General features: G+C 38.6%; 1 protein-coding gene across 4 annotated transcripts in view; it reads left to right on the top strand.

Annotated features, from left to right (window-relative positions):
• The window catches only part of SEMA5B (semaphorin 5B), a 3,270,261-nt gene that overhangs the window by 2,802,447 nt on the left and 441,856 nt on the right, over window positions 1-25,958 (top strand). The window lies entirely within an intron of this gene.

Raw genomic sequence — 25,958 nt, 5'->3', positions numbered from 1 at the left:
AATGCCGGTCAATTTTACTGCGGACAGAACAAAAACAATTTTCAGCAGAGACACAGGAATTAATACTGCAGACACGTCTTTGTAAAATGGCAGGGCACCAGAGCAAATCCACACAAACACAGGGAGGAGATGCAGACTCCACACAGAAGCCACCCCAACCAAGAATCAAACCAGAAAACCTATAGCTGTGAGGCAACAATACTACCACTGCACCATCAAATCTGCAAGGAATTAAACATTCAGAAACCTGAAGTCTGAAATTCAAATGCCGGTCAATTTTACTGCGGACAGAACAAAACAATTTTCAGCAGAGACACAGGGATTAATACTGCAGACACGTCTTTGTAAAATGGCAGGGCACCAGAGCAAATCCACACAAACACAGGGAGGAGATGCAGACTCCACACAGAAGCCACCCCAAGCAAGAATCAAACCAGAAAACCTATAGCTGTGAGGCAACAATACTACCACTGCACCATCAAATCTGCAAGGAATTAAACATTCAGAAACCTGAAGTCTGAAATTCAAATGCCGGTCAATTTTACTGCGGACAGAACAAAAACAATTTTCAGCAGAGACGCAGGGATTAATACTGCAGACACGTCTTTGTAAAATGGCAGGGCACCAGAGCAAATCCACACAAATACAGGGAGGAGATGCAGACTCCACACAGAAGCCACCCCAACCAAGAATCAAACCAGAAAACCTATAGCTGTGAGGCAACACTACTACCACTGCACCATCAAATCTGCAAGGAATTAAACATTCAGAAACCTGAAGTCTGAAAGTCAAATGCCGGTCAATTTTACTGCGGACAGAACAAAAACAATTTTCAGCAGAGACGCAGGGATTAATACTGCAGACACGTCTTTGTAAAATGGCAGGGCACCAGAGCAAATCCACACAAACACAGGGAGGAGATGCAGACTCCACACAGAAGCCACCCCAACCAAGAATCAAACTAGAAAACCTATAGCTGTGAGGCAACAATACTACCACTGCACCATCAAATCTGCAAGGAATTAAACATTCAGAAACTTGAAGTCTGAAATTCAAATGCCGGTCAATTTTACTGCGGACAGAACAAAACAATTTTCAGCAGAGACGCAGGGATTAATACTGCAGACACGTCTTTGTAAAATGGCAGGGCACCAGAGCAAATCCACACAAACACAGGGAGAAGATGCAGACTCCACACAGAAGCCACCCCAACCAAGAATCAAACCAGAAAACCTATAGCTGTGAGGCAACAATACTACCACTGCACCATCAAATCTGCAAGGAATTAAACATTCAGAAACCTGAAGTCTGAAATTCAAATGCCGGTCAATTTTACTGCGGACAGAACAAAAACAATTTTCAGCAGAGACGCAGGGATTAATACTGCAGACACGTCTTTGTAAAATGGCAGGGCACCAGAGCAAATCCACACAAACACAGGGAGAAGATGCAGACTCCACACAGAAGCCAACCCAACCAAGAATCAAACCAGAAAACCTATAGCTGTGAGGCAACAATACTACCACTGCACCATCAAATCTGCAAGGAATTAAACATTCAGAAACCTGAAGTCTGAAATTCAAATGCCTGTCAATTTTATTTAACATTTGTTAATCAGGACAGTCTGACTTGGAACAAAGAAACAATTTTCAGCAGAGGCCCAGGAAGAAATAATGCAGACATGTCTTTGTAACATGGGAGGACACAAAAGCAAACCCACACAAACACAGGGAGAAGATACGGACCCCACAAAGTAGGAACCCCAGCCAAGAATCAAACCTGAGAACCTGCAGCTGTGAGGCAACAATGCTACTACTACACCATCAAATATCAAGCATTGCAACATTTACAAACCACAGATATTATGAGGAACAGATCAGATCAAATATGAGGCAAAAATCTGCAATTTTTTTACAAATGGTGGTGGGTAGGGAACTCAAGTCTTTAACACCTGCATACAGGGTACAGGGTTCAAGCCTGAGGTATTCCCTACCACACCACCATGAGCACCTGGGGCATTTTCACACAGACACACAGACACACACACACACACACACACACACACACCTACCTCCAGTTACAAGCACCAGCTAACACACACACACACACCTCCAGTTACAAGCACCAGCTAACACACACACCTCCAGTTACAAGCACCAGCTAACACATACACAACTCCAGTTACAAGCACCAGCTAACACATACACAACTCCAGTTACAAGCACCAGCTAACACATACGCAACTCCAGTTACAAGCACCAGCTAACACATACGCAACTCCAGTTACAAGCACCAGCTAACACATACACAACTCCAGTTACAAGCACCAGCTAACACATACACAACTCCAGTTACAAGCACCAGCTAACACATACACAACTCCAGTTACAAGCACCAGCTAACACATACACAACTCCAGTTACAAGCACCAGCTAACACATACACAACTCCAGTTAAAAGCACCAACACATAAAGTAAAATGCACCATACACTTACCTGTCTGTTCTCCATACCATATCCTGCCCGCGCAATACTCACAAAGACCCGCGAGATCCCAGTAAAGCTCCTTCCCGACGACGAGATCCCAAGCTCCCTCCCGAGACTGTCCTGGCTGTTGCTGTTGCAGTCCGGATGCGCTATATCCTTCCAGCATGTCTGTGCACTTTAAAAGTGCACAGACATCTCCTTGCATCCCTCTATGGGTCCTGCCGGACTGCCTTGAGCATGCGCATAGACCGACGGTAGTCGGGACTACTGCGCATGCGCGAAGTCCGCGAAAATTTAAAAAAATATATATTTTTTTGTTTTCTTTTTCTTTTTGTTTTCTTTTTTAATTTGAGGGGGCTGCAGTCCGGCAGCCCGATGCCACGAGCCACCCCTGAGTGGAACTGGATCATTTAGGGAGGGGTTGAACTGACTATAATGTACATGGAGCATTCCTTTGTTATACTGCACTACCACCCAACAGAGAGTACCATCTGACTTTACTCTCTGGTTGCATCACTTCTTTAACAAACATGATATGTTGTCCATTCTTCTTTGGAGAACCCTACACATCTGTTGTTTTTCATTTGGGTCTGATGGAATCTTCCCTCCTTGCAAAGGTTAGCTGGTCATAATGATAAGGATTATTAAGATAATCATCATTGTTTAAGTGATCAGGTTCAGCTAATTAATCCAACATAGTCCATTGGACTAATTTAGGTATGCTGCTGCAGAATGCTATATAACAAACATTACTGAGACTTTTGCATTTGTTTACATAATGACAGCTAGATAGCGATGTTATTACAGAAACATGGCTTAATATTTCTGCTACCCCCTCTGAGTTATTAATCAATGGATAAATTCAAAAAAAGATTGAGAGATGTTTGCCTATGTAAGATAATTTTTGACTTTGTGATTGTAAAACCTTCCATATACTTATGTGTGTCTCTTAGCAAGTCACTGCTTATCAGTAAAGATCGACAGACCTGGATGGTAATATAATGAAAAATCTATGGTGTACACACCAAGGAATCACACAGACAGATACAGCTTTTTGTAGGAATATAAAGTAAGACATTTATTTTATTGCCGAAAAGGGCTGGTGGAAATGCTGAGCCAAGTTTCCATAATAATGTAGACATCTTAAAAACTGTCCCTGGACATAAAAATATATGAAAAAAATAGTCATACTGCATCTAAATTGACTGTGTTTATCATTGTTTGCAGTACTAATAAATATTAACTTCAAATCATTTATGAATATTGTTTGCTGATGTTAAAAAAATAGAATCATTAAATTGTTTTTGCAACTTATGTAATATTGTTACCTATTGTTGCTCACAGTAATAAGTGGAGTAGATACAGTAGAGTCAGAAGAAGTACAGTAAAAACAAGATTAAGAGTAAGGGAAAAGAGATGTATGGTGTATATAGATATTAAAGGAGAAGGAGCTGAAATTATCAACCAGGAGGGCAGCCATGCAATCCACTTATAGTAGTTTGAGGAGACTCAAGCACAGGAAAGGCTTATAACACAATTAAAAGAAATGTCAAATCATATCAGTAACCCTAACCTTTACAATTTAAATCTAAACAACTAGTCCTCACTTCACTAGATGTATCATGGTGTCTGAATATAACTGTGAGAAAGTTAGATCTCTTATTACTCTCAATAAGAAAATGTTTCGAGTTATATTCATAACGGTAATTTTGGTTCTTTTGTAATTAATGAAAATTTGATGACAAAAATGTCTTAAGAAGAGAAGGTGAACATAAAATTAAAAAAACTAAACTGAATTACGTTGGATTATAATTAACTAAAGTGTTATCAGAGTGCATTCACTAATTTCAGTTGTAGGATATGTGTTTTTATGTGGCATGTATCTCTAGAAAATGGAATCTTTCCAGGTATGGCTATGTATGAGAAATAATGCACTGACTGGTAATATGTAGAATAATGCAAACATAGATTAAACATGCCAGTCAAACTAGTTGTGATAAATCTAGCTTCAGTTCAACATGATTAGCAGCACTGAAATGCAGATTAATGTGGTAACGAAAACAGTAAAGATTACAGCTTCCCTTTTACCACTGCTAACCAGTGAAAATCAATCAATTTTCAATCAAGTGGTGTCATCTATACAAAAACGAAGCATTGTACAAGACAAGTGACCTCAAATGCATGAACACATCTATGTGTAATACAGAATTCCCACCATCAAAGACTCTCATAGATAAACAATAGTGTGCGCCTCATACAATGGCATTATTAAACATGCAAGGTGTTTTTTTATAATGTCATTTTAATAGCACTATATAAAAGGAGACTCATGGATATTTCATAGTATACTCACAGCTGGATGGAACTGTCTTTGCTCAAAGATTACCCTATTCCCTATTTTTGGAATAGTAAGAATTACCCAGTAAGTGTCATGCACTACTGATAAACTAAATATTAGAAGACAGAGAGGAGATGTCTGACTGGTAAGGAACTATTTTTATAAGCTTACTTAAAATAAACAGGAAGACTTCTTTTCCTGTCAGTAGTTTGGGTGTGCCTGTGTACAGCCTGGAAGTAACAGATATTGAGGAAATGAACAAGAAAATATTAGTTAGGAGTACAAACAGGCACAACAGGTACACTTTCTCTACTTGCTGTTAAAATAAGCAATAATGTTTAATATGATGTTATTTAGATTGTCTAGAAAGTTAAACTCCTTTTCTTTTTTGGTAACAATGAAAATTTCTCTTTCCTTGGTCTTACATTTTTTTCTTGTTTTAAACTATGTAATAATATTTATTATGATGTCATTTAGATTGTCTAGAAATTTTTAAGTCCTATTCTTTTTTGGGTAACAATTTTCATTGTCTAAGTCCTACCAGTCTGTAATCTGTTATTTGTGCTCATGATATATCTCTTATCTCTATATGTGGAGCTTTTCTCCCCGGGCCTCTGCTGAAAATGGAAATATATCCAGTTAGACTAGCCCGGTTAACAAATGTAAAATAAATAAAATAAATAAATAAACAGGAAACACTGGCTTGAAGCTTTAAGCAGAGAAGCAGCATGTTCAGGGTAGGATTCCAAGTGTCTTACTCTAAAACTTCCCCCAGGCTTCTACATTGTAATTCCTGTTTATAAGACAACATTGCACCATATTATCATTGAATAGAGTAAGGAGTTAACACACTCACTTTCAGACTTCAGCAGAATTTTAAAAGGAAAAACAACTGCAGATATTTCATAATGCAAAACATTAATAGGGCTGTAAATTATTTCAGAAGAATAGTTGTACAACTTGAAGGTTTGTATGTTTTCTGGGAAATCTGGAAAAGTGCAAGAGAAGGTACTTGGAAAGAAACATAAAAACATGGGAGGAAGGACTATTACATCACCTTGGAATTATGAGATGTAAGAAGAGGAACAAAATTGCATAATCAGAAATTGAGTGTTTTTCTCTTCTTTGGAGATAGCTAATTCTTAAAAATATTGAGTTCAGGTAATATTAAATCATCTGCCTTATCTTGGGGCTCACAAAACATTACATTATATTACACTGCTTGATGGCAAAAGGAAGCAGTGTACAAATCTAGTCTTCCCTTCCAGTGTGTTCAGCAGTCTACTTACCGTTAATCCCAGTTATCCCCTGTACCCATTTCGTTAATACTACAGTGGTGGTTTCCCACTGTATCACCCAGGTATATTTCTAGTATCAACAGCCTTATTTGTGAGAATGTACTTTCACACCTAAGTACCATGTTCAATCATAACCTCACCTCAGGCTTTGTGCCCACTGAATGGTGCACAGCAACGGTTATCCCACTCCACAAAGGGGGAGCCACCACGGACCCCGGGAACTACCACCCCATTAGCCTGACGAGCCTGGTCTGCAAGGCTATGGAACATATCATCATGGAATATATAAACAATGACATTGGTAATCTCCAAACTCTGGACCCCACCCAGTTCGAGTTTGTCAAAAGCAGATCATGTCTCCTAAACCTGATATTCTTCTTTGAAGCGGTCACCAAAGCCATAGATGAGGGTAAGGTGGTTTACACAGCCTATCTAGATCTCACCAAGGCTTTTGACACCATCCCCCATGCTAGAATTATAGATATACTCACTAAACTAGGTATAAATCCCAATGTCACAAGATGGGTTGCCAACTCGCTCACTGACAGAACCCACACTGTGAAAGTAGCAGACTCCAAATCTGACTTTAGACCAGTGACAAGTGGAGTACCACAGGGTTCAGTCCTGGGTCCTCTCCTGTTTGGTATCTACTTCTCAGAAATATAGGCTAACACAGAATGTCTTTGGCTAACGAAGTTCACAGATGACTGCAAACTAGGAGCCATAATCGAAACTCCTAACGATGTGGACATCCTACAAAAGGGGTTCACTGAGACAGATGCCTGGTGTCAAAGCCATGGCCTCAAGCTCAATGCCAAAAAGTGCATTGTCATCCCTTTTGGTAAAAACTCTGTACCCATGAATTACCACATAGGCGGTAGTCTACTTAACACCGAAAGTGTGCTAAGAGACCTTGGGACACAGGTGGACAGTAGTCTCTCCTTTGATAATCACATCACCACAGTAGTCAGGAAATCCTTCTATGTGGCACACCTCTTCACAAAAGGTTTCTCATCTCAGAAAAAAGAGGTCATTGTTCCCCTCTACTCGTCACTAATTAGACCCATTATATAGAGTACAACGACCCTTTTTTTATGTACCTCATACGACATCTACAACAACTAGAAAGGCCGCAGAAATACCTCACAAAGAGGATTACCAGCCTCAAACAGATGCCCTACACAGACTGTCTCAAAAAATTCCAGCTTTGCTCTGTCGCATATCGCCTACTCAGAGGAGATCTCTACCTAACATACAAAGCTATGCCAAACCCAGAGCTGTTGGACATGCTCCACTTAAAGAAATCCCAGTCCCTGCAAGCTACATGGTTTAGGGACCTAAACCTTGTCAGCACAATAAACAGAATATGATGGAGGGATAGATTCCTGTCCCAGGGTCTTCCTGTACTCTGGAACAAACTACCTATCTATATCAAACAAAGCTCCTCATTAGCACTCTTCAAGAAAAGTCTTGATGATTGGATGGGAGATAGGAAATTCACCCTGGGGATCACTTCTGTGGCTCTGCTTGACAGGGGCACAGGAAAATAATTTTCTTGGGTGGAGAAAGCCAGGGTACTTTTTTGGCTAGGCTTATATAGGCCCTAGGGCCAATAGCCTAGTACCTACCTATGAACCTATGTAGGAGTTAGTCCCCACAGTGTGCTGCTTGTATTACTTCCCTCTTTCTTCAATCCTCCTGCTCAGAACAACATCTCATGTGAAATATCTTAACACTGAACTACCCAAATTCTACCTTACCCTACTTTGCATATTTAACTATCAACTCAAAAATTAAAAAAAAAAACAGAAATACTAAGCATTTCTCTATACTCTATGCAGTAAGATTAACTATGATAAACCACAGTTATTCTCTTACTTTGAAGCTTTGATTCCTGCCAGCTGCTTTAGCCAAAAAAGAGATGATTGGCCTTTTCAACCACTTCTGAAGTTATAGTAAAAAATGAATGACTGCAATATCAGTCAGAGAAGCAGAACATATAAGGGCACTTAAAAATAAAAATCTTACATATACATAATCAAATGACCAGTGATATATCAATACAGTGTGCTTGTGGACACACTTAGGAGTGCAGGAATACATAAGCATATACATGTCCAGTTTGCTAATGTAGGAATTTAAATGGTATCATCACTGCTGTAAAGCTACAAACATCTCACTGCGAAGTCCATTGCTTCATTGTGTAACCTACCTCTGCTGCATACAACAATCTGCAGATTTGTTACCTGAAGTAATGGCCATTTCTCATCTCCTACAAATTCTCTCAGTTTTTCCTTCTTATTCTAGAACTCCTAGATTTTGATGTGTCTCTTCACTCATTCCATCAAACATATTCTCTCTCTCTGTCAACAACCCTTCCCTTGTTGCATGCTGACAGTAAAGCTTTCAGTAGCTCTCATCCTGTGCTGCTGAATACCATACCTTTCATGCAAACAATGCTAAAAATAATGTCCTAACAAGACTTGCTTTGCTTTATAAGATTAAAATCTTCTACTACTTTGTGGCAAATGTTTATATATTTTATGTAAGACCTATTTTAGAGTGCAGTTCTATATTTTTTGCTTATTCTAAGCATGAAGTACCATTTCTGGAAAGCACACAAAATTCACCAAAAGTTTTAATGACCTTAAAGATCTCCCATATGCTGATAGACTTTAATCTTTAGATTTGTGTTTCTTAAATTGTAGATGGCTGATGGGTAGGTTATGCCTTGCCTATAGAGCACTATATGTTTTTTTTTGTTTTACTCAAATGATTTTTATTTTGATGAAATATAATAATTTAATGCTTTCATAACATTCAATAACTATTTACATTCAGCCTGACAAAAAGGATTTAGATAAAAACATTTGTAGTTAAATAAGTTAATATATAAACTATGATAGTTAGGAAGAGTTTGGTTCCATCTGTAGTGTATCAATCAAATTCAAAACTTTCCTCCACAGACTATTAACCAATGGCTAAGGAAAGGTTCTTAACTCTTTATTTCTTTTCTCCATTAGTATGCATTTCTTCAATGATAATAGGAATTCCTCCATTGTGGGTGTTACATTAGAGTTCCATCTTCTAGTTATACATTTTTTGGCTATTGCTAACATTGTTCACAACAAATACAGGTCATCTTTTTTTCATATTATTACTATTAACAACATTCAGTGAAATTAAAAACTTTGTCAAAACAAATATATCGGTATAGATAGCTTGAAGAAATTTGTTAATCTCATTCCAATATGGTTTAATATTAGTACAGTCATAAAAAAAATGAGACCAGTCAGCATTAGTGGACAGATGACATTTCCAACATAACTTGCTGTTTGAAGGGTTCATTTTTGAGAGTTTCTCAGGTGTCAAAAAGGATCTGTTTAGAAATGTCCAATGAAAATTCCTCCAGAATTGTGAGTAAGAAGTTAGTTTAGCTGAAAATAAAATGTTTGTTTTATCTTCCATTGATAATGATACTTGAAACCCTTTAGTTAGGTATTGCCAGTAATAACCTTTAGGAGCTGTCTTATAGACAAAGTGTTGTATAGATATGATAATTCATTCTTAACATTGATGATATTATGTAGAATTCCAAAAATCCAGTTTAGAATTTGTGGTTTGGTTTTGAAGAATGAATTATGTATTATTCTACACAGATCTTTAGTGTATGCTGTGACACTCTGAAGAACCAACCAGTCATTAGGGGATAGGCCATAGGTTGACAATATACTTTGCGTGTTCACAGTTTGTTGGTTTTCAGTACATTGCAACCAACAAAATAGGTTATTATTTTCCCATAAACCAAAAATCTCCCTATGTGTTTTATCAGGGAAATCCCTTGTAATAGTAAATTGCACTAAAAATCTGTGCCACAGTTTTATATCTAAATTTGTGTTAATGAATTTTCTAAACACATCAAAAATATTGTTTATTAGTGTTAGTTTACTTAATTTTGTTGTACTGTACTGTAAATTTAAACATAAATAGTGCCATATCTTGTTATCTTTGTCAGTTACCAAAGCATTCTTTGATACATAATTTTCATCCATTAGTATAATGGAGTTAAACTGTTTCCAATTGGAAGGGTATCTAGGATTTGTCCAATTCATCACTATTTTAATTATAGATGCCTTTATATAAGTTTCAATCTCTGGGAATTTTAACCCCCCCCCCTGTTCCCATTTTCTGATATGATGAGAATATGCCACTCTATTTCTTTTGGGGAACCATAGGAATTTCATCAGAGTTTAAGTGATTTCTTTAAGGATTTTCTTTAATGGTGGAAGTATAAGGGCTTGTGCTATATATACTATTTTAGGTAACAAAACTATTTTTATCAGTTCTAACCTATCATCAAATGTTATAAACAAATTATTCCATTTGCTTATTAATGTCTTGATGAAGTCTATGGCTTTAGCATAGTTAAGCTGTAAGGTTTCCTTTATATTCTTGCCTAGGACTATTCCTAAATAGTCTAGAGTTGAAACTTGGTTTCCAATAATATGATTAACCGGAACCTGTATGTTCTTTTTTTATTTAATAATACATATTTTGATTTAGATTTGTTGGTAATTTGTTGTTACTATATCCACTTAGAGCACTATATGTTGATGAGATGAAAGCAATGTTAAATACTGAAATGTTGATGATGGACCAATAGTTGAGAAATAATGAAATTTCTTATAAATTAGAATGTAGTAGAACAATGAACTAATAAAAATGTTTATAACTCAACCTAAGGTTAAGACATAGAACTGACTACCATGTCCATGTAACAAAAGCTGCAATTTGAAGTTGTTTAAATCTTCCTTGGATAACTGTTTAGATGGTAGTGTATGCTCTGTAATTGCAGAGCCTGTGCTATAATATGGCTTTAGGGCCTCAACACAGGTATGTCAGAATCTATCAAAATATCCTGTTGACACCTTCTGTGCTACTTAGTTTGTTGTTTGTCTTTCGGCTTTTCCCAGTTAGGGGTTGCCACAGCGGAACACCGGTCCGCTAATGATTGGCAGTAGACTTTCACAAATGCCAAGGTGCCATCTCGACATTCAACCTTCAATGAAGGCATGCCCATTTACACATGTCTTTCGAGCACCCACCCAACTGTGGGGAGGACATGCAGACTCCACACAGAAGCAACTCCCTGCACTCCAGTTGAGAATCGAATGGGCGAACCTCTTGCAGTGAGGCACCTCACAGCAAAAGGTTCTAATAGCTTTGATTAAACTCTGTCTGTAAGTATACACATGATGTTTCCTACCCAGTGCTGTTTGTTCATTTGTCACTAAAGGTCACAGACCAGTGGAATTTTTATATTGATTATGCAACACAATGACTTCAGTATTTTTGCAGAAGTTGCTATTTTGATCTTGCTTATAAACTTCAGAGTTGTATATATGTCCATTTCCAGATTGTATGTGAAAATGGTTAAACTTTCTGATCAGTCCACCTGTCTGATCATCAAGTTATTAAATAAATTAGCCCATATGCTTTTTAGCTGAGGTCTGTCAGATATTCAGAGTGTAAAATGTTTAGCAGTTATCAACAGGTATTCTGTGCCTTTATAATATTTGCACATGTATATGTACTCAGTTCAAATAAACCTAAGAATTTGTAGGAGATATTATGACCTAGTAAGAACATCAAACACATTTATACTAACCTTCCAGTATTTGAGCATGTAAATTTTATCAATAGCCACAATTAAAATTATACACCTGAAAACTGGCCTACAAACACTGCTTGAGAAATCACCTAAAATGCATATTTTGCAATTTTGCAGAACTTTCTCAAGAATAATACAGTAAATATCTCCACATTATTTTAATTATACATATATGTGAAATCATATTATACAATTAATTTCCATTTTTAAACAGTATGTAAAAGGAGCAATTTGACTGGTGCTCCACCCTCCTATTTATTATACAGTTATCATTGGTGCAATTCTTTCAGCCTTGATTCATATATAATTTCTTTGTCAAAAGTGCTTTCCTTTAACTTATCTCTCTCTCTCTCTCTCTCTAGATATATATATATATATATATATATATATATATATATATATAGGTATTTGTGTATAATCTTTGATTCCAGTTTAAAGATATGAGTAAATGTAAATACAAAAATAACTAATGGTAAACACCACTTCTTTCTGTATTTTTTGAGACAGTATACTCTCTTACCTTCTGGGTGAAATTCAACTCAAGCATCATATGTTTCTGCAACTGCAGCATATCTTTCCATTCCATTCAGTATGTATTTCACCAATACAACATTTCATTTAATTGCATTCAGCATATATTTCACCAGTATATTTCATTTCATTGCATTCAGCATGTATTTCACCACTATAACATTTCATTTTATTGTATTCAGCATGTTTTTCACCAGTACATTTCATTTCATTTTATGCATCACATATCTACAACATTGCTAGTCTTTGGGCCAGTTTCAATAACACTTACACTAAGTGTACACAGTATGTATTCAAGAACATCTCTGCCCCATTTTTTGTACTTTCAAGTCACTCAGAAAGATTATGCTAAGTGTACATGTGGTCTACACTTTCTGGTAACATTTATGAATCCCTGTTAATATGTAAAGCTGCAGGAAAATCAGCAGGAAAACTAAAATTCTTAGGAGGAAGAGTGATGCCTTAGTCTAGGCGTTATTGAATCCCGGGGTCCATCTAATTCTTTTAAGAATGAAAACAACAGTTCAGGTTGAAATTAACAGTTAGTTTACTGAACAGGAACTTAAATTCTTATTTTGAACACCAGTGTTTAGTGACAAAGACTCTTAAATATTTAACATAAGAAAAAATGAAAACTAGAAAAACTCACACACACAAGTTCAATTTCTGTGTTTCCATTTCTTGGCTGCAGCTCTCTCCTAGGCTGTTCTTTGTAACTGGAGTTCGAAGTCTGTGGCCATATTAGCATGTTTCTTAAGGTCCTTTGCAGACCCATACCTCTATTCCTATTTTGTTTTATAAGTGAGTTTCCCTACCTCTAATCTACTAAGTTCATTAATGACCTCTTCTGTCTCTAATCCTGTTGGTCTGTCTCTCTCTAGACCTGCCTTCTTCTGCTATGAAAGGCCAAAGACTGTTCCCCTGGAGAGACAAGTTCTCTCTGCTCTGAGAAGCAAGAGTCTATCTAGGCCTGAAGGTTTGTCTGTCTCTCTAGTACTGATGAACTATCTCTGTCTGTTCTGTGATGTAACCAGTTCTGTTTCTGTGCTCCAAAATTTTCCTTTTTTAGAATGAATGCCCTGCCTCCTCCACTCAGGTGAGCTTATTTGACTCCAACTACAGGCCAAGTTCTCAGGTTCATAGGTGTGTACTAGGCTAATGGCCCCGGAGCCTTTACAAGCCTAGCCCATAGGATTACCCTGGCATTGTACCACCCTACCTTAGTTCCCAGTGCCTCTGTCAAGTAAAACCACTGGAGTGATCCCTGGGGTGAATTTTCTATTTCCCATCCACTCATCCAGATTTCTCTTGAAGATGGCCAGTTAGGTGCTCTGCTTGACATGTATGGGAAGTCTATTCCATAGCATCGGGGCAGTCTCTGGGTTATGAACCTGTCTCTCCAGCATGTTCTGTTAATTGTGGTAATGAGGTTGAGGTCTTTCGGGCATGTGGTGCGGAGGAATTGGGATTTCTTTAGATGTAGCATTTCTAACAGAGCTGGGTCAGACATGGCTTTGTAAGTCAAGAAGAAATCACCTCTAAGTAGGTGATATGAGAAAGAGAATAGTTGGAGTTTTTTGAGTCTGTCCATATAGGACAAATGTTTAAGGCATAGGATCTTTTTTGTGAGGTACTTTTGTGGCCTCTCCAGTTGTTGTAGGTGTTTAGTGAGGTACACGCCAAATGGGGCATTGTACTCAATGATTGGCCTAATGAGAGAAGAGTAGAGGGAGCCAATGACCTATTTCTTCCTGGATGTAAAACCCTTAGTAATGAGATGTGCCACATAGAAGGACTTTCTGACCACAGTGGCAATGTGGTGGTCAAAAGAGAGGTTGCTGTCAACCTGTGTTCCCAGATCTCTTATAATGACTTCTGTGTTCAGTGGACTACCATCGATGTGGTAATTCATGGGAACTGGGTTTTTCCCAAAGGGGATGATGACACATTTTTTGGCATTGAGCTTAAAACAATGGTTCTGATACCAGTTGTTGGTATCAGTGATGCCTTTCTGTAGGATGTCAACATCACCTGGGGAGTTAATAATAGCTCCCAACTTGCAATTGTCTGTGAACTTTGTCAGACAGAGCTCCTTCGTGTTGGTCTGGACGTCCAAGAAATAGATAACAAACAGGAGAGGACCTAGGACCGAACCCTGTGTTGACTCCACTTGTGACTGGTCAGCAGTTGGAGTCAGCTACTTTCACACTGTGGGTTTCACCTGTGAGCCAGTTTGCAACCCACCTAGTGATATAGGGGTTGATGCCTAGCTTAGTGAATTTTTCTATTATTCCTGAGTGGGGTATGGTATCAAAGGCCTTGTTCAGATCGAGGTAGGCTGTATGAACCACCTTGCCTTCATCCACAGCTCTGGTGACTGACTTGAGTAGGCATGATCTACCCTTCACAAAACCAAACTGTATGAGATCCAGAGTTTGGAGATTCCCTATATCCTTGCTTATTAGGTCCATGATGATGCGTTCCATAGCTTTGCATATCAGATTTGTCAGGCTAATTGGGGTTGTTAGTTCCCAGTGTCTCTAGTCGATCCTCCTTTGTGGAGAGGGATAACTGTAGCAGTGCACCATTCAGTAGGGACAAAGCCTGAGGTAAGGCTGTGATTGAACAGGGCACACAGGTGAGGTGCCAATTCACTCTGTAGTTCATGTAGAACACAGCCAGGGATATTGTCAGGTCCCACAGAAACTGTATTCTTGGCCTTGGACAGTGCTGTTTTAATGTGTGCAGTAGTAATACTGGGTGCCTGGCAACCTACTGGTATTGTGACTGGTCCTTTCTGGGTGAGGATTAAAGTTGGCACTGAATCTGTCGGTCAGTATATTGGCAATATCTGTTGGTTCGGTATAGGAGGTATCATTGTGCAGTAGCTCAGAACAAATCTGGGTATTGTCGTGGAGATTCTTTACATAACTATAGAAGGCCTTGTGGTTGTCTTTAATATCTACTGCAATTCTGTTTTCATAGCTAACTTTAGAGGATTTGATGAGGGATCTCAACTTTTTGTTGAGGCTGATAAGGAAGTTTTTCCAGTCTTGGGACCTCACCTTATTCTGCATAAGTTTCCTCCTACTGTTGTTGAGTTTGTTTATGGCAGGGGGGCCACCAGATTGGCTTCCTTTTTTTGGAGGAGAGCGTCTTGGTTCTATTGGGTATGGCAAAATCCATGTATTTGTCTACGTGTTCGTACAGTGCATTGGTGTATAATTTGGCAGTCATGCAACTATTCCCCATTTGCATGGGTGCCGTGAAGTTAGCCACCTCTGTTTTTAGGAGCCCAAAGTTAGCTTTGGAGAAGTTTCTCATGGTGGTTACCTTTGCGGGGGGTGGGGGATGTGGATTTCCAAGGTAATTAGTTTGTGGTCTGATCTAACCAGGGCGGAGTTGACTATTGTTGTAGAGCAACGGTCGTCCATGTTAGTAATGACCAGGTCAAGGATGTTGCTACCTCTAGTGGGGGAAGAACAAGCTGGTCCAGGGCATTGGAATTAATGAATTCCAGGAAACGGTGGGCAAGTGTATTGGTACATGAGTAGTTTTCCCAGTTAATGGAGGGGTAGTTGAAGCCGCCCAGTTTGAGAATGTTAGGTTGGACCCTAATATTCTCCAGGGTTCTTAGGAATGTGGAGTGTGAGTCTTGGGACATGGTTGGGGACCTATAGCAGGGTACAACCAGAATCGCTGTCTTACCCAATGTTAGCTGCACCTGAAGAATCTCAGATACATTATGTTGGGCTACCAGTCTGGAGGTGTTCGCATCATTTATGAATATGGAAACGCCACCGCCTTTGGAACTTCGGTCCAAGTTCTGGGGCCGAAAGGTGTGGAATGAGTTATGGCCTGGTAGTGCAGGTTTGCTTTCTGCTGCCTTGAACCATGTCTCTGTTACAGCACAAATGTCGATGTTCTCCATTTTAAGGAGTGCTTCGAGCGAGTGCATTTTGAGATTTAGACTTCTAGAGTTGAGCAGCATGACCCTCAGATTGCATTTGTTTGTAGCTGTTACGGTGATAATTTGGTCTTTGAAATACTGCCTAAAAAAGGCACTATAGGGGTGGCAAGAGCCTTGGCCAGTATCTGGAAGCCCAGGGGTGACAGATGCAGGCCATCTATGGCAAATCATTGAGGACTGTCAGTCATGTTATCTCAGGCAGACAGATACTGGATCCCCTTAGAATGACACCAGAAACTTAGCCAATTGTTGAAACTTAACCAATTGTACTGTGGTATCATTCTGGGTGATGGTAGGATGCTGCTCAGTGCCCACCTGGGCTACATAATCCCAGAGCTCCTCCATGTCTCTTTTCATGTAGTCCAGGGAGGTACTTCTCAGATCATTTGCACCCACATGTACAATGACAGAGTCATATCTGTACCTGTTTTTGAGGGACCTGAGTGCTTGCATTATATGGTGGATCCTGGCACCTGAGAGGCAGCTGACTGTTACTTTCTTCTTATTTAACCTAGTGAGTGTGACATCAGTGTGCCTCACTATCGAGTCACCTATGACTATTGTGTTGGGCATGCTGTTTTGCCTTAGGGGCTTCGGTTGAGTGGCACATTGTTTAGGAGAGTTATGTGTCTCATGATTAGTGTTGTGTTTTGGTGGTCAAGTGCATTTCTGCCTTGGAGGTCTTTGTTGTTTGGGTAGATTTTTATTGAGAGCCTCCGTGAAGGTGAGTGTGCAGTTTGTGTTTTTATGTGAAGGCAGTGCTGGTGCGTGTTCTGGAGGGCTGTACGTTCCATGTGGTGTGGTCCAAGTGTTGACCTTCTCCTCTTGACCAGCTATTCTGGTCTTGGCTGGAGAGTGTGTGTCTTCCAATTTGGATATATAAGTGCATCTCTCACAAGTCTGTGTGTTGGGTGGTAAGAGGAGAGGGTTGTCAGTGTACATGAGGCAGTTGCTACATTGCCTCAGGATGCCCAAGTTCACCAGGTTAATAGGATAAAGTACAGGGAACTGACCTTTAGACATGCCTGGAGGGGTGGACATTAATAATAACTACTGGAGCTGTTTTCTTGTAGAACGTTTAGTGCTGGTAGCAGTTTTGTGTGATACAATAATTGCTACAAGAAGTCTGGTAAAGTACTAGACTAATAAGCTAGTAAAAGTGCAGGAAAGGAGAGAACTAGCAGATGTAAGGGAAAAATTGAAGAGCAGACTTTTGCACCACTCAGAAGCTTGCAAACAGTCCTGGATACAGCAGATCTCTATCTGGACTAGACTACTTACAGGAAAGGTGAGAAACAAGTGCAAACGCTTTGGATTTCAGACTGGGCACTATACTAAACAACCCATGCACCCATTCTAACCAGGAGTTATGAGTGCCATGGCTACCTTGATTTGCCATCTATCCACTCACCCACTGTCCATTCAGTACTGTTTCAGCATGTGTAGTATCATCTGAACTTTCAAATATTACAAACTTCCTGGATCCAATGTTTCATTATCTCGCATCACAGTGACTATTGAAACCTGACCCAATTTGCAGAGGATTCTTCTTAAAGGTTGGTCATATGTGATATAAGCCAAGCCATCCAAAAAAATCTTTGCATTATGACTTTGCTTTGCTCTACTTGTGACAAAAGTATTTCACTTTGTGTAACCGTACGTCCTTAATTGTATTTCTTTTTATTAAGCAGTGCTGCCATGCTGTCATGTTGCTCATGTGTCTTTGTAATGTTTTCTGGGTGCTGCATTTGTCCTGTCACATTCCTTTCTTAATTCTTAACAGACTTTGACAGAGATTAACTATTTAGAATGTTCTTTATTCATTCAGCTCTTTCCAAAGTATAGCACAGTTTATAGTACAGCAGACTGTTTAACTTGCGTTTCAGACTGTCAATGCACTTAACTTGGCTCACTCCAGAGAACTGCACTCTGTGTTATTATTTCCTTGTATTTGTAGTTTCACTGAATTCAACTTATTTCTTTGCATTTGAATCAAAACATTCTTTATTAACTGTGATTCAGCCTCAGCATTAACCACAGATCCCTTAGAACCCACAATTATTTGTGTTTTACTTTCATGTAACACAGCACTCTGGTTTGCAGAATTCAACTTTGAAGTACCTATGCTTTTAGATAATTACTTTGTTCAGTGACCTAAGGCTTTAGTTTCTCAATCTGTCTAGCCATATTTATATCACCAAAGTACCTTATTATATTTGACTGCTGATAAACCTAAGGCAGTGTGTTTTTACAAAACACTCACATCCTTGTCTGTTTTAGTTGTAAGGTTATTCTGTTCTTTAAAACTGATTAATACTCTTTTGTAATCTTCGTGGAGGTTGACCATCATATTTTGTAGTCTATTTTCTTATGGTACACACCCTTGATTTACATCCATATGCTGTTTATCCGACCCAAGATAGTTTCAAGGCAATTCTCACTTTTTGATTGTATTGCATCAGTCTGGGTTGTATTTTTTTGCCTCGATAATATTCACTTGGTCTTGAATTTTGAAAGTACCATTCTGCTCAGACTCATGTTTACTTTGTTCTTTTGCTACAACTTGTTCAGTGAGGTCTGACGGTCTTTTAGTCAGGGTTTCTATTTGTCTGTTCACTTTTCTTTTGTCACCTTGTTCCAAGAATTCTGGCATTTTTACAGACAAAATAGTTCATACCCTTGCTGGTATTTCAGTTGTGCAAGCTCAACTACTATTTTTTTTTTTTACTTCTTGAAAACAGAACACCTTATTTTTTATAACCATCATCAGTTCACTCATATGCCAATTTTCCCAGTGAACCAACTGTTCTTTACTGCCAGAGATCATTGTGATGACCCTCCACCTCTGGGCCAGTAATCAAGGACCTTCAAACCTCACCAGTGGAGGATGACAGGTACACACACAGTATCTCCAGGTGCATCTCTCTGCATCAAGCACAATTTCCCTTAAGAGCACACAGGGAACAGTGTCAGCCTGAGGGGCTGGTTGCTCTGTCTTTCTCCAGATCCACCAATAAGACTCCCCACTGGCACAGCTATAGAGTTGAGTCCTCAGCCAGGATTCCAAGCCAAGTCCTCCAGGACACTCTCTGTTCACCCAGTGCTTCGTGTCCCTGCCCAAGTAGATGACACACACTCTTTGAGATTTAATTTACACACACACACACACACACTCCTGGGAGAGGCTGGCGCAGGTTTACTAGCTATGCCTCCTTCTGACAGACTAATAGGGTAGTTATCACTACCACCAGAACCCCTCACCAGCTATTTTAAAGCCATTAACAAGGGGTGTCCAATTTTACTGTGTAATATTAATACTAATACAAATTGTAGTTTGACCAGGAGCAAGTCTATTAGGAATGGCCCATACAGTGCCACCAAATAAATATGCAAGTACTCTAAAAACTTAAATATCTCTACAAAGATGGGCCACAAAGAAAGGTTTAAATATATTTAATAATATGTAATAAAGTAATAAAATACTAAGTATATATATATATATATATATATATATATATATATATATATATATGTGTGTGTGTGTATATATATATATATATATATATATATATATATATATATATATATATATATTCACAGTGATATCAGAATTCAAAATCACAGGAAATATTTCAAATAATAGTGAAGGACAGGCTTAGACAAATAAAGAAAAACAATATCTAAACTAAGCTTCACTATATTGCTCACTGAATCTAAGACAGTTACTATTCCCTACTTATTTAATAGAGCAAGGCAGATGATGTGATGAATGATCCTTCATCAGGGGCGGCTCATGGTATCGGACTGCCAGACTGCAGCCCTCCCACCTTGAAAAAAAAAAAAAGAAAAATCTGTAAAACTAAAAAACAAACAGAAAAAAAAAATCTAGAGTGCAGTCCGGATAGAGAAACACTGGTACCCAGCAATCATTGCTGCAAATGCACCCAGGAATCAGTGCGGGGATGACCACACAGAAGAGGAGGTCCGGACTGCTTCAGCTGCAGGCAGATCCAATCAGGACTGAGAGAGATGAGCTGCTCTCGTGGGACTTTCATTGCGCCGGCTCATTCAGGAGGTAGGTGTAGCAGGGTTTGGTCGCTGGCTGGATTGCTCCATGTCACGGGTGGATTTTGCTGCTTCAGGTCGCTGGACTGCATGGGTGGTATCAGGTAAGTGAGTTGCTTCCTGACTGGAGGTTAGGTCATTTTGCTGGTGTTGCAGGTTAGGTCGTTTTGCTGGTGTGTGTGTGTGTGTGTGTGTGTGTGTGTGTGTGTGTGTGTGTGTGTGTGTGTGTGAGTGAGATACTGGTGGCTAGAGAGAGCAAATGGTGGTGGATAGAGACTCAGGCTTGAACCCTGTACCTTGGATGCAGGTGGCAAGGACCTGAATTCCCTATCCACCACCATTTCTAAAAAAAACCTGCAGATTTTTGCCTCATTTGTTCTGTTCCTCATAAAATCTGTGGTTTCTGTATCTACATGTTTCCTTGCAAAGTCTGTAGTGTAGTGGTGCACTGGTAGCATTGTTGCCTAACAGCTACAGGTTATCTGGTTTGATTCTTGACTGGGGTGCCTTCTGTGTGGTGTCTGCATGTTCTTTTTACTTGCAAAGATGTGATTTGCATTTCTCTCTACTCTGCTGAAAATTGTCTTTTGTTCCAAGTCAGACTAGTTTCCTGGTTAAAAGTTTAAAAAATAGGCATTTGAATTTCAGACTTCATATTCTTCAGAAAGTACATGGTAACACAAAATTGTTCTAGCAGTTGTTTAAGTTTATAACATGGATATTTGAAATTTGTCCCTATTTTTGGGACTGTATTTCCCCATTATTGGCTTTGTCCAGGTATTTGTGCTAAGGCTGAGAGTTATCTATGGTGAGAACTGTATTCATTGAATGTTTGGGGCTGTATTCCCTCCCCATTACTGGCTTTGTCCACATGTTTTTTGCTAAGAGGTTGAGAGCTATATTGAGAACTGAATTCACTGAATGTTTGGTGGCTGTATCCCCCCTATTATTGGCTTTGTTCAGGTGTTTTGTGCCAAGAGATTGACAGCTATGCTGAGGACTGAATTCACTAAATGGTAGCCATTTAGGTTTATCTTTCTCTCTTTTACAAAACAGCTGATTTGGCATAGTGGTATGTTTCTCTGACTGTTTTGCACAGGGTCCCCTGGGTTAAAGACGTGGCAGTGAAATGTATGGTGGTAACACAGCATTTTATTCTAGCAACTTTCCAACATTATACAAGCAATGTTTAAAATGTGTCCCTGGTTGCCCCCCCCCCAAATAAATTTCGGCTTTTTCCAGATTTCTTGTGCTGCAGAGTTCAAAGATACAACTGTGTGTCGAGTAGATTTTACAAGGAGCTGAGAGCTGCAGGGGAACAAAATTTTAGTGCTGCTTATTCTGAGTCTGCTTGCATTAATAGCACAACAGGTAGTGTACTTGCTTTTGATGCAGAAGGCCGTGGGTTCTACTCCCACAATAGATATATGCATTGCTGATACTGTACTGTGTTGTAAAGTGGGTGGATGCTGCAATCTTTTTGGCAAAGATACCTAGAGTAGTAACTATGAACCTGTTATCTGTTTGCCATACAGTCCCTATTGCAATATTACTAGCTTATTTTTATTTTTTTTAATGCATGCAACATAGGCAATTTATTCCTCAAGGGCAACAGGCACTTTATTTGTAGATGAATAAACAGTGACATATAAAGTTGTTTGCTAGCAGCAACCTCTTCATTGTTACAGATTTCTTTAATGTGGAATTATTTAGATGACTTTTACTACTTCAGAGATTGTGCATATTTACTGATACTGGTAGACTGTAGAAGGTTGAGTAGACTTTTATGATGGAAATGTTCTGAATTGGGTAGTTTTTTCATTGGTGCATGCATTTTGTTTCATTGTTTACTGGAAAAATGTTCAAAACAATAAATGCCGTCTAACAACTGTAGTGTATTGTACAAGGAATATAATTTAGTAGAATCAGGGAGGTGTATCAAAGAGCACATGTATGTTTCATGTGCAAGGGGCCTATGATTTGAAAACAGCCCAAAGTTAATCTTTATCTGCCACTGGCAAAATGTATTTTCTTTGAATGTGGGTTTCAAAGCTGTTTCATTGAATGTGCTTTTCAAGGGCAGAGAAGTTTTTAATGCTAAGCCTGTTTTCATTGTGAGACCGCGTTGCTTTGTTTAGCAGATATCTTAGTGTTTGTGCTGTAAAATGCAAAATAAAACTTTCAAATGAAATCCATATCATCATAGAAGTAAAGCAGTATGCACATTAGTGTTTATGGTAAATGGAGTGATATAGCCAAGTAATGGATCATTGGAATGGCTGCAGGGGGGAGGGCTCCATTCGACCATGATTTTGTGAGGGGGAAGGGCGGCAAACTCAAAGACAGCCCCAACTGAACTATACCTCCCAACTGTCCAGATTTTTACAGAATGAATAGATTTTTGCTTCTTATTTTTGTTTTTTTCCTCATAATATTTGTGGTTTTCTGGAAAATCATTTAGGAATTAAGTCACTAATGACACTGAGTTTCAAACTTCATAACCTTCAGAAAAATGCATGCTGAAGTAAGACCTGTTCTATCAACTGTCTCAGTTTATACAAGAGCAATTTTTAGTACTGTTTATGTTCCCCCAATATATTTGGCCTTGTCCAGATTTATTGCATTAACAGGTTGAGAGGTACATACAAATAAATTGCTTTATAGAATTAGGCATAGCCATACCTCTCAACTATCCCCGAATTTGGCTCAAAATGTTGCTCTTCCCCTAATAATCCCTCCGCAAAATAGCAATTTTGGATGAAACCATGGAGGGTTTACAATTTAGAAATAACTGTAATAATCAGAGTTATAGATTACTTTTATTTCAGAAATGCACGTAGTTTCTGTTATTTTGTCAGCTGCTCAAGTTAGCAGTACTATTATTAAAAAAATGTCCCTTCTTTGACAGGTTCCCAGCTGTATTGTGTGGCTATTTTATATTTTTGCATCACATTTTTGGTCCATTTTTCATAAAATTATTTTTTTGGCAAATTAGTGGTAAATCATTAAAGACTGAAGTTAGAAAATAATGACAGACATTTGAGTTTCAGATTTCATATCCTTCAGAAAACTCATACTAACACAAGACCTACTATTCTATTATCTTTCTAAGTTTATAAGAGCAATATTTAAAAATTGTCCTTATTTTTGGGCCTTTGTCCCACTTCTATGTATGGCTTTGCTCTGATGGTGAGGTATGACAAATGTGTCGGGGCCATCAGACAGCCAGAGACATTTCAAATTGTGACATACTAGTTGCACCCCACTCCCCCATGTAGTGACTCTGGATGTGTCCAAGCAAGGCAAGGAGCAGTTGTGCAGTGTAAATGTGCAGGGTATCCCCCATCCAAGGTAGACACAAGTACTACAGTGGCTTTTCATCTGTTCTTGATTTTGCAGAATGGTCTGGTTTCTGTCATATTTTTGTACAGTTGATGTATGGTTATTACTCAGAAAGTGCCTGTTGCTCTGTGTTTTAAGTAGCAATGCTTTAATGACCATCAGGTAAGCTTGTCTGAGATCATAACATGCAAGTAAGCTTTAATAAGCATACTGTTAAATAATTGCCAACATTGAAGCCTTTCTGTTGTTGCCATGCAGAGAATACTTAACTAGATAATGTATAAGCATTGGGTATTGAAATGCATATGACAGTATTTGTAATAAAGGACAGGATTACATTATTTTAAGAAGCTCATTACACTTGTTGGAGACTTCCAGTGATCTCTGAGGGCTTTACCCGTAAACTAAACAGAATGCCATTCATGTGTGGTCCATAACCTGTACAGTAATCTTTTAAGCAATGTATCTTGAGCTTGTTTGCTTTTCATTTTTTACTTTGATCATGTTTTCCCCATGAAACAAGTAGATAGTTGTCAGGCAGCAGGTCTTTTTTGGATAAACATTTTTACAAGTGGGGGTATCACAGAGATTGCTACTTTCAGCATGTTACTTGGTACTTTAATAAAGCTGAATATAAATTATAATGCAGTGCAAGGAGAAGCGGTTTGAGCTGAGTGCTGCATGTTTTTCTTATACTTGATTTTGACTGGCATTCCAGTAATGTATTTAAAAAGTAATTTATTTTTTCGTGCCTCACAACCTTTTTATTTCCATCTAGATATTAAGTAAGCTGTCAAGCAGCAAATGCATTGAAATATTTTTATTCTTTTACACTTCATTTGTCTTGATTGGACTCTCATAATGAGGGTTTGGCACCCAGGGCAGCATATTTAATTAATGTTTAGTTTTTGTGGTTTTGAGCATAGCTCCTCCCCTTTCTAGTTGTCAGCACCCCTTCCCATTGACCCCACCCATTTGGCTATCTCCTGCAGCCCCCCTTTGATTTGAAGTCACCAGCCGCCACTGTCCTTCTTGTTGTCAGGCCCAAGACAGAATACAGAATGCTCAGTCTTACTGAAAGACTTCTCAAAATAATATCTAAAATATCACTTTTGGGAAAGCTTGCAGATTGACATCACTTCTGGCCATCTGACCTCTAGTTCCCATACAGACCCCCATTGCTGGAATCTGACAGGATTTAGCACCTATTTCTAAAAATATACACACTTTTCCCCATATCTGTGGCAGGTGCTAGAAGTCATAAAAGAATTTCATACATCCACACTTCCAGAGTAGTAATTAGTTCACCCCAAAGACAATACAGAAACCTTCCTAATACAGCTTTTGTGTTTCTGGCTGCATTGAAACCTGTGAGTTAACATCTTTATGACCTAGCCCATAAAGTGATTTAATTTCAGATATATTTTAAAGTTTGCTGGACTGAGGTTAACCTTCCAGTTTCCTCTATTAAAACATGTACATTTAAACAGTTACAGTAGTGCATGTATATTTCTCTACTCTCCAGTAGGGCACACTGTGGATACATTTCAAACACAAGCACTTTACAAATACCTTTTCAACACAAACATCTGTACAAATCAGTTTGATATACATGACATACATTTCTAATACATTTCTAATACATTTGTAACATAAGCATCTTGTATAAATCAGTTTGATATTCACAAATGACATATAATTATTTAGAAAATTCCAGCTAGCTGTGCTGGCAGTACCTCCTATTGTCACAATCATCTGCTCCATTCTCATAATCTCTGCTCTGTACTCCACTCAAATGAAAATAATTTTGCAGACAACCCCAGAGTTTGCCTCATTTTTGTCTTGTCTTTCATAAAGTGTTTGCTTTTTTCTGGTGAATCACTGATGATTAGTCAGTCAATAATGCTAGAAACTGGAGTTTCATACTTTATTGCTCAGAAAATGCATGTTGATGCAAAACCTGAGTTTGTCTTATTTAAAAACTGACAGGATAGATCGAGGCCATGGAGATGGGCTTAATTTAAGTGGAGAACAAAAAAAAAAAACAACAAGAAAAGAGATACATTTGGTAACATCTGATAATGCCAGTAGGAAGGATGTTGTGCATGTTTTTTTTTGGTGGGAGGGAATGTAAACAGCACTGAGGGCTCACTTAATGGCAGTGGAATTGGTGAATATCAACCAACATAATGAAAGAAAAGAAAGCTAACCTAAAACAATTGCAGGAATTGATCCAAAGAGTAAGTAACTATCCAT

The sequence above is a fragment of the Protopterus annectens genome, chromosome 2.part1 (assembly GCF_019279795.1).
Source record: "Protopterus annectens isolate FY-2018-M chromosome 2.part1, PAN1.0, whole genome shotgun sequence".
NCBI lineage: Eukaryota > Metazoa > Chordata > Ceratodontiformes > Protopteridae > Protopterus > Protopterus annectens.
Note: the sequence above shows the minus strand (reverse complement) of the source record. Positions and strands in the feature narration are given on the sequence as shown.